We start from the raw sequence: 10,777 nt of genomic DNA, 5'->3' as shown, positions 1-10,777 counted from the left end.
AACAGTACCATTGTATCATTCATTGTATGGTATTTCATTGAAATTAATAGCAACAGATCATTTTCAATATTATCATAGGAAGTCTGACATGAAGTAAACAATGTCTTTCTTCATGTTTCAGGTGAGTCATTCCGCTCCACCCCCTTGTTCTCTGCCCGTCTCAGAAGAGGTGTTCTGTAAATATTTGTTCAAGGAAAGTGACTGGCTTGAGCTAGAGATCTGTTTAAGCTTTTTCTTACACCAGGATTTAGGGGTGGGGGATCAGAATGGGATCTTTTAGATTGTGTATGTGTGTGCTCCACTAAGGAAGAAGTAAACAAATAAAATTTATTATATAGAAAGAATCCAATTAAAATTAGTGGCAACTTATACCATAATTTAAACAGAAGGTCCAACATAGAACTGAGACCAAAATAATTCCAGACTGTCATTTTTTTCTCAGTTCTATTTGAAATGACAGAATGGAAAGCTAAGTGTGGAGTCCAGGTACCACTTGTCTCTCTGTCTCTGCTCACTCTGAGAGTATATATGCAAAAGCAGATGGGAAATGAAGTGAAGCTTGGTAAATCTGGGTAAGTTTTCAGTAGTTTCTAATGAAAGCTAAACTGGAGAATACAGTTTAGTGCAGGAAACCTAAGTGATTTTCTTTTTCTCCTGTTTTCTCCACACTAAAATCTGAAGATGTGTTGCCTTGGGGGAAATCTGCTATCAAGGACATCTTTAAAATGCTAAAAGGCAACAAAGTCAGTTTAAATACCAAGGTTTTCCTGAACCAAGCCATGATAATTTCAGCTTCTTCTTGTGCATGTGAAAATTGTACAATGAATAATATAGATTGAAGAACTGATGCCTTTGAACTGTGGTGTTGATGGGGAGTACTGAAAACATGAACTACAAAAAGAACCAATAAATCTGTCTTGGAGGAAGTGCAACATGAGTTCTCCTTAAAGGCAAGGATAATGAAACCTTGCCTCGCTTACTTTGGGCACGTTGTCAAGAGGTGCTAGTCTTAGGAAAAATATATTATGCTTGGAAAAAGAAAGAGTGTCAGCAAGAAAAAAGACGACTATGAACAAGGTGGACTGATACAGTGATTGCAACAATGGCTTTAAGCATGGCTGACATTGGGAGGAGGACATATGAGAGGGTAAGGTTTTGGTCTGTTGATCATAGAGTTGTGAGTCATAGTTGACTTGATGGCACCTAACAACCAAATGTTGTTTCACTACTTGAATCAGAGAGGGTGCCATTCCCAATACATTGAGGCATCCGTCTGAAATCCTTCTACTAAAGCACAGACAAGGAAGGACATAAAAAGAAGAACACAGTTACCTGCTTATCTGGACAGAGCTTTTGTGCCAGAAGTCAAAGGTAAAAATGTAGAGAAAGGATGGTGGGGACACTTCCAACTGAAAGGTCAAGATTCTTCCTCTCCTACAATCAGCACAAATTAAGAAAGTAGGAGAGGGAGTGAGGAACACACACAAATATGACCTAATGCTTTACAGCATGATAATGCCAATAAGTAAAGTATGAGCCATTGCACATGCGTGTGTGTGTTTTATTGTTGGTGTTATGTGCCCTTGAGTCAGAACTGACTAGAAGTTAACCGTCCAGTGGTTTTCAGAGACTGTAAAAGGCACAGGAAGGTACTCCCAATCTTCCATCTGCAGAGTAGGTGGTGGATTTGAACCACATGCCTTTGCGTTGTCAGTGTAAATCCTATCCACTAGACCACCAATGCACAATACTCTCCCTCTCTTTCACTCTTTCTCTGTAATGTTGTTGTTATGTGCCGTTGAGTCACTTGTGACTCATAGCAACCCTATATACAACAGCTCGGAACCCGGCTCTATCCTGAGCCAACTTTATTGTCTCTGGCACACCTACCCTCACTACTCCAGCCACTGAGTCAATACATCTTATCAAAGGTCTTCCTCTATTGAGCTGTCCCTCCACTCTCCCAAGCATGATGCCCCACTCCAGGGACTGGTCCTTCCTTGCAACATGCCCAAAATATGTCAGACAGAGCTTCAGAATCCTTGCGTCCAGGAGCAGTCTGGTTTCACCCTCTCCAAGACAAACTTGTTTATTCTCCTAGCATTCTATGGTATATTCAGTACTCTGATCCAGCACCACAACTCAAAGGTATCAATTCTCCTTCTTTCATCCCTAGCTGTTGTCCAGCTTTCTGATGCATAGGATGTAATTGTGAAGACCATAGCCTAGATTAGGCACACCTTAGTCTCCAGACTGGCATCGTTGCTCTTCAGTACTCTGGAGAGGTCCCTGATAGCCGACTTTTCCAATGCATCTTTTGATTTCCTGGCTGCTCATATCAAGAGTGTTGATTGTGGAGCCAAGCAAACTGTAGCTTTTAACAATCTTAATCTTCTCCATCTATCTTGATGCTACCAATCAGCCCAGTGGTGAGAATATTTGTTGTTGTTTTTAATGTTGAGCTTCAATCCATATTGAAGGCTACAGTACTTGACCCTCTGCAGCAAATGCCTCTAGCCCTCTTCACTTTCAGCAAGCAATAATATTGTGTCATCTGCATAATGCAGTTTGATGCTGAGTCTTCTTCCAATCTTGATGCCACATTTCTTCTTGTAGAGCCCAGCCTCTCAGATGATCTGTTCTGCATAGAGATTGAAAAGAAATGGGGATAGTATGCATCCCTGGCATACACCCTTCCTGATTTTTCTCTGTTATATATATCTGTGTGTGTGTGTGTATGTATGTATGTATGTATGTACATATATACACATACACATATATCAATCATATATATTCTTTAGTTAGCAAATCAACTCCTTAGGAGCTCTGCCATTAGAGCTCTTTGAATTTATCTATATGAGCAAACTATATAGTGCCAGATGTGTGTATATACACATAAGCTGCAGAATAAATGTTAATATGAAAGATAACACGCTTTTATATTCAAGGGATCTCAAGGATGATAAGATCACCCATTAGCTGCTCAAAAGACAGAAAAATAAAGAAAACCATTTAAAGTACTGTAAAAGTGTTTTCATTCTGCTAATGATTTGAACAGAAAGGAAAGACTAAAATCTAAGCAAAGTACATATTTAATATGCAAAGGAAAGAAAAACTATAATTAAATTTTGTAAATAGTGTATGTCTCATTGAAGTAAAAATGCCTCCTCAGAAAGAATAAATATAAGTATAGGTTTTTTTAAAATTAATAGTATTGGAGAGTATTAAGAAAAATTAATTTAGAAAGACATATTTTCCCAATATACTAAATACCAATAATGCAATAGCAGAGAATATTATAGGAAGCCAGAAAGGAACTAGTTTCACGGTAATAGATTTACAGAAAGAGTAAATACCTGAACAAATCATTAGGACATTTCCTGGTACATGTGGGTTAAAAAGAGCTTAAAGTTGCATTTATTATATAGAAAATACACATACCAGAGTATAGCCTTTGCATAAACAAGGCCTGCTTAGATTTGGTATTTCGTTCTTGTTAAATCCTTTGAGAAAGTCTACCTATAATCAAAGGAACTCTAGTGGCTTCGTCCTAAGGAGCTAGCTGTGCTGTTAACTCAAATGGGGCATCTCTTTGGCAGTTCAGATCTACCAGCAGCTTTATGGGAGAAAGATGGCCAATCTCCTTGCATCCTATTTACAGACTTAAAAATTAACAGAGGGTCAGTATGAGTTGGTTCTGAATTCCAACTAAACAGCAATGAGTTAAAGGTTGGGTTTGGGGTTTTTTTGTTTTGGTGGGGTTTTTTGTTGTTTTTTGTTTGTTTGTTTTTTTTACTTTGAAATAGAAACAATTTCAAATGACTGTGACATTAAAATTGTGTTTATAGTAAGAAGTATATTTGTTGTTGTTATTGTTGTTAAAATTCCATCGCGTCATAGCAAGCGTAGGGAAAAAAGACCTGAACATTTGTATAAATTTCATCATTTCTCTAAGTTCATAGAATTTCCATAGGCATGTTGTTTCAAAAGTGGATGTGACTCCTGCTTCCAAAGAAGTATATAAAAGATAGAAAATAATGTAACTTGTTTTCAAAATGTGTTTCTCTATTAAAGTACTTAAAAAGTGGTCATGACCAAGGCTTTTTTTTATTATCTAAAGGTTTTCATTTTGAACCTATCAATTGTTCTATAGGACAAAAAAATATGGCAATCTGCTTCTTTTAGGAGTACAATCTTGGAAACCTTATTGGGTGGTTTCATGATGCCTTAACAGGTCATTATGACTGGAAATTCACTTAAAGGGAATGGGCTTTGTTTTTACCAAACTGTTTCATGTTCTTCCAAGACTTTAAAAATATTTATGCTATGACACAATATCAACAAAGATAAAATTACAAAAATTATATCATCTTCCCCCCAAGTAAATCCTTTTTTGCATTTGATAAGACTTAGAAAATGTAAATATCATAAAGCTCTTGTAGAACTTTCAAGTCTAAAAATTGTGGAGAGTGAAAGATTTTTTTATAAGGCAAATCACTTCCTAACCAGATATTTTTGAGTAAACACTCATTCCTCCATGTCAGCACAACTGTAATTTTCTAACTGGAGCTCTGATGATGTAGTCTTTAGGGTCCCATGTCCCTAACCCAAAAGACATGCATCTCTTGAGGGTTTGAACTCACCAGTGGTTCCTTGGGAGAAAAATGGGCAGTATTCTCCTAGACAATTAACATCCTTGAAATTCTCTGAGCTCTCTATGAGTCAGAACTGATGACCAAAGTGAGTTAGAAGTTGGTTTTTAATTTGGTTGTTTATTTGATTGTTTTTTACTTATTTCTGGCTGTTGTACATGGGTCACTATCAGTTGCAAGCAACTCGATGGCATATAACAACAACATAGCAAATACCACTTCTCATTAGTGGTCTGATACAGTTCATGTCTTTTTTCCTCCACAGCAGATTCTACTTTTCTGACTCACTTAATCTGCTCCTTACAGTTCAAACTCATAATCAACTTGAAAAGAACAAAGTTAAACCTTACTTTCCTCCACAAGAATGACTTTACATATGGTGACAATCAGGTTAAATGAAACAATATTTACAATCTAACTACTGTTTTAAAATACTTTTATCTAGTTGCACAGTAGTTGGTGTATTCAGGTTCTTGGTTCAAAATTCCCAGCTCTTCCAAGGGAAAAAGATGAGGCAGAGTATTTCCATAAGAGATTTATAATCTTGGGAATCATAAGAGGCAGTTCTACTCTGTGCTCCAGGATTACTAAAAATTAGAATCTTCTTGATGTTAGCAGAATTTTAGTCCTTTAAAAATTCAAGTTACTGAAGTAAAACACAAAGATCTCTTTTCTGTTCTCTTTTCTTTTTAATGATGTACCAAACATCTGTCTAGAGCATTAACAAATCCAAAATTAATTTGGTAGATACTGAAAAATTTCAGGAATTACCATAAGAACAAGAGTCAACAGTAACAAAGGAAGATGTTCAAGCTGTGTTGATGACACTGGCAATAAACAAGGCCCCAGGAATTGATAGGATAGGAATCAACATATTTCAACTAACAGATGCAACCTTAGTCATGTTCATCAATTTATGCCAGGAAATTTGGAGGACAGTTGCAGGCTGACAGACAGAAACAGATCCCTGTTTGTTCACATTCCCAAGAAAGGTAATCCAACAGAATATGGAAATGATAGAACAATGTAATTAATATCACATCCAAGCAAAATATTGTTGAAGATCATCTAAAACCAACTAAACAACACACTAACAGCTAACTGCTAGGAATTCAAATTGGCTTTAGAAAAGGCCATGACACCAAGGATATCACTGTGGATGTCAGATGGATACTGACTGAAAGCAAAGAATAGAATACAAAAAGAATGTCTATTTGTGTTTTATTGACTACGCAAAGACATTTGACTATAGATTATAAAACAAACCAGAGGTAACACTTAGAAGAATGGGAATTCCACAACACTTGATTATGCTCATATAAAATCTTTACCAAGACCAAGAAGCTGTCGTCATATAATATGAAGACAGAATCAACTAATAGCTGACCCTCTAATGAGTTTTCAGAGGCCATAAATGACATGAAAGTGCATTGCCAATCTGTCACCCAAGGAGCAGCTGATAGATTGAAACTGTGTCTCTTTGGATTGGTAGCACAATTCTTTACTCACTAAGCCACCATAGCTCCCTTCTGAAACAATTACTGTTGAAACAATTTCTTAGTCACTAGTCACTAGAAAGGTCTGTAAATAAAGAAAAGAAAAAAAGGGGGGATGTGTGGGGAAGTGTCACTGAGTAACATATCTAAAGCTATTGATTTGAGAGCACCTAACAACAACAATCACCTTTTCCCATCCCAGCACACAGGACTGAGTAGAACCCTTGTCCCCTAAAGAATTTCCAATCTGTAAATCTTTACAAAAGCTAACTGCCACAGTTTCCTCCTGAAAAGCAACTGGTAGATTCTAACTACCTGTCTGGCTGCTGTTAACACCTGAATATTTTAATCACTGCACCACAAAGACTGTTACATTGAGGAGACGATAGCCCCAGTACAATAGAGTCAATCCCAACAGTAGCCTGTAGGCTATAGGAGAACTGTACTTGGGTCTCCAAGGCTGTGAATGTTTATGGAAGCAGACGGCCTTACCTTTCTCCTGTCCAGGTGGAACTTCTGGGGAGCAGCCAAGTGCTTTAAGCACTGCCTCATCAGAACACATACTAGTAACATAACGTACCAGGCTGAAATAGTTTGTCAGAATGCTTCACTGTAAAATCACTCTTTTCTCCGTACTCCACCTTCGATACTGTTGTATGCCTTTTCAGATAGAAAAAGTTTTCTCTAATTAAAAGGAATGACTGACAAGGGGTGGGGGAGCAGGAATTGTACACATCTCTTTCTAAAATTTTCTGCTAATATGACTTCGATCTAATGGGTTCACAAGTACTATCTCTCCATTGTTGTTGTTATTATGTACCATCAAGTTGGAACCAACTCACAGCTGACCCTCCAGTGGGTTTTCAGAGGCAGTCATCTGCATGAGAAGAGTTTGTCTATCTGCCCCCCACAAAGGAGCTGGTGGATTTGAACATTGTGCTTTTGGGTTGGCAGCATAGCTCTTTACCACTAAGCCCCCAGGGCTCCCTCTACCTCTCCACAACAAATATTAATTATTGACACACAGAACATAGGTGGCAATTTCCAGACCAGTGACCAGATAGACTTAACTACACAACTAAAAACACAACATAGAAGTTCCAGAGCTCTTTGGAATCTTATTCCTGTGTAAAAAAAGAATGTGTCCCATCCCAAGACAAAAGACATCTTAGTAGGCCACACAATTATCCTAGTAGCCATCTATACAATTCACTCTATAGATGACAAGAAAGCCCACATAAGGAAATACATTCATTCACTAACGAGTATGCATATAACCACATCGTCCAACCAATCCTCTCACAATCTTAATGGCTGCCAAATAGGGAAATTTTCTTTTTTTCTTTTTATTTTACTATTTTATTTACAAAATTCAAATACAATGTTTTTCCCACCAGTTTCCTATCAGAATTCTATTTCCCTGTTGGTCTCTATTAGAACTTAGTTGCAAGGCAGGAATCATTTTTCAAAATAAAAGGTCATCTTTTGAAGGGCTTAAGCATTTTCTCTTGTCTAAACTAGGCGGATCTTGGCTGAAAGCAGAGAATACTAGAAAAACATTTACTTGTGTTTTATTGATTTTGCAAAGCATTCAACTATGTGGATCATAATAAACTATGGCTAACATTGATAAGTATGAGCATTTCAGAAGACTTAATTTTGCTCATGTGAAGTCTCTATATAGACCAAGAAGCAACAGAACAAGGGTACACTGTATGGTTTAAAATAAGGAAAGGTGTGGGTTAGAATTGTATCCTTTCTCTATGCCTATGCAATCTTTATGCTGAGAAAATCATTTGAGAAGTTGAGCTATATGAACAAGAATGTGGCATTAAAATTGGAGGAAGATCCATCAAAAACCTGCATCATGAAGTTGACATATGCTTGCTTGCAGAAAGTGAAGAAATGTTAGAATACTTGCTGCATAAGAGCAAAGATTGTTGTTGTTCCTGCTCTTGTGTGCTGTCAAACTGGAACCAATCCATAGCTGACCCTCCAGTGGGTTTTCCGAGGCAGTAAATCACATAAGAAGAGATTACCCATCCTTCATCCAAGGAACAGTTGGTGGATTGAACTACATGACTTTGGGATTGTAGAACAGTTTGTAACTATTGGGTCACAAAATTAAAAACAATAACCTTCAATATGGCGTAAATCTCAACATTAATAAAACAAAAATCCTTACCACTGGACTAATAGATGTTGCTATTGTTGTGTATTGTTGAGCCAAAATTGACCCATAGCTGATTTCCAGGGGCAGTTGATTGTATGGGAGGAAATTGTCTATCTTTCTTCTATGGAGCAGCTGGTGGATTCAAACTGCGTACCTTTGAGTTGGCAACACAACTTCTTAGCTGACAGATGGAGGAAAAAAATTGAACTTGTAAACTATCTTATTTCACTTGGTTTTACAATCAATATCTATGATAGTTGTAATAAAAAAATAAAAAGACATGTTATATTCTGGAAATCTACTCTCAAGAACCTCTCTAAAGTGCTAAAGAGCAAGTATATCAGTCTAAAGACTAAGGTGCACCTGATCCAAGTCATGATATTGTCAATGGCTTCCTATGCATGTGAAAGTTGGACAATTAATAATGAAGACTAGAATTGATGCCTTTGAATTGTGGTGTTGGCAAAGAGTATTGTATATACCCAGAGACTGTCAAAAGAACAAGCAAATCTATCTTGAAAGAAGTGCAACTAGGGTGCTCCATTGAGGCAAAGACGAGGAAACTCCATCTCACTTACTTTGGGCATATTTTCAAAAGGAACCAGTCCTTGGAGAGAGAAATGCTGGGAAAGGTAAAGGATCAGCAAAAGTGAAAGATCCTCCGTAAGATGAATTGACTCACTAACTTCCCCAACGGCCTAGATCACGACAGAGAGCATGAAGATGGTACAGAAGGGGGAAAGGTTCCGACCTGTTGGTCATTATGAGTCCTGGTCAAGTGGATGGCATTTAACAACAATAAGAAGACGAGCATTTTCCAAAACACTAGGGATCCCCTTGGTGATGGTATTCTTTCTTTGGGATGTCCTGAGCCCCATAATGGGCTGCAGTTCACTCTAGTAGCATTGAATCCGTTAGATCTCCAGGATCAAGGGTCAGCGCTGCTAGATCTGCAACCTGGACCATCTGGAGGTGTCCTCTTAATTTGGGTCCTGCTCACAACTGGTAGCATTTTGAAGTTTTTTGAGGGGAAAGATCAAACTATGCCACATAGAAGCCATGCAAACTAGGAGTTGAATGGAAGAGCATATTTGGGGTGGATTTTGGGCAAATTTTATGTCAAAGCTCATAAACCAAGGAAAGCAATTTATAACAAATAGACCTGAATTCAGGAAATTAGTGAATTCAAATAATTCCATTTTGAGTAATTATTGCTATTATTATTGTTTGGTAATTATTTACATCAGATATATTTTTTTAAAAAAGCAACAAATTTTGCAATTGTCACCAGGTTCATTTTTCTGCAAACATTACTTGTTAGGAATTTGAATCTCAGTATCCTTTGTATAAGGAGCTCTGGTTGTATGTTGGGATGCTGAGCAAAAAATAACCAACCATGTGCTCCTAGGGACAAAGACGAGGCAGTTTCCTCCTGTAAAGCTTTTCAGCCTCGGAAACTGATGGCAGTCACTCCGAGTTGGAATGATCTTGATTACAGATGCTTAAGTATTTTGTATTAACACCCAAATTAAGAATCATTGTTTTAGAATATAAACTTCATGAAAAATGAAGATCTAATCAAACATGACAGGACAAATAGTACAATTAGGTCAAAGACTGAAGTGCAATACTATACCAAAAGAGAATTTTATTTTATTTTCATAAAGCAATCTGGGGAAGCATACAGCCAGGCTGATATAGTACCACTTCAAAAAACCCAATGTGTTGTCCTCTCACACAGCCAAAGATGGTCATTGTTCCAACCAATGGGAAAGGGAGAAGAAAAGGTGACGGTGAAATTCTTTTCAGATGTTCCAAATTACCACAAATCTTCCAGTCAGAGCATATTGACTAGAACCTAGTCACATGACCACATTTTGCAGCCAGGAAAACCAGGAAAAAACCATAGCCTTCAGTTAGGCAATCATGTATTCCACTGAAACTTGTAGAGGGAAATTAATGTCTACCTCTGCTAAAACAAGCTGCTACCAGATTTAAAACTAGAAAAGAAGTGCATCAGATTTAGAGATCAAATATATAAATTATAACTTTAATTAAATCTCCTATTCCATGATTACATCAAATGTTGGGTCCATTCTTCACCTGAACAGCTTTACTATCTGAGAATAAATTTTTAATAACTCTTACAAACTGTACCTGTGGAAAAAAAAAAGAGATGCCAAAGACCTAAGAGTAACATCCTAGTCTTTTAATTCAGCCCTGTTCTTTACTAGACAGGTATTTGATCCATTCAGGAGCCCTCAGCTATTAAATATGCCACAGATTAAAGCTTTCTTCTACTTTAACAGAGTTCTAGTCCGACGAGAGCTAATACACAATGTCTAGCAAAAATCTTCACATGTGGTGACTACAATGTCTTATTTTGATGCTATTGCCACCATTTTTTTTGTTTGTTTTTTGGATTTCCATTCATTCATTGTTGCACTTTTCTCCCC

Source organism: Elephantulus edwardii, unplaced genomic scaffold, assembly GCF_000299155.1.
Source record: "Elephantulus edwardii isolate Elephantulus edwardi_28Jun2011 unplaced genomic scaffold, EleEdw1.0 scaffold00007, whole genome shotgun sequence".
Classification (NCBI taxonomy): domain Eukaryota; kingdom Metazoa; phylum Chordata; class Mammalia; order Macroscelidea; family Macroscelididae; genus Elephantulus; species Elephantulus edwardii.
Note: the sequence above shows the minus strand (reverse complement) of the source record.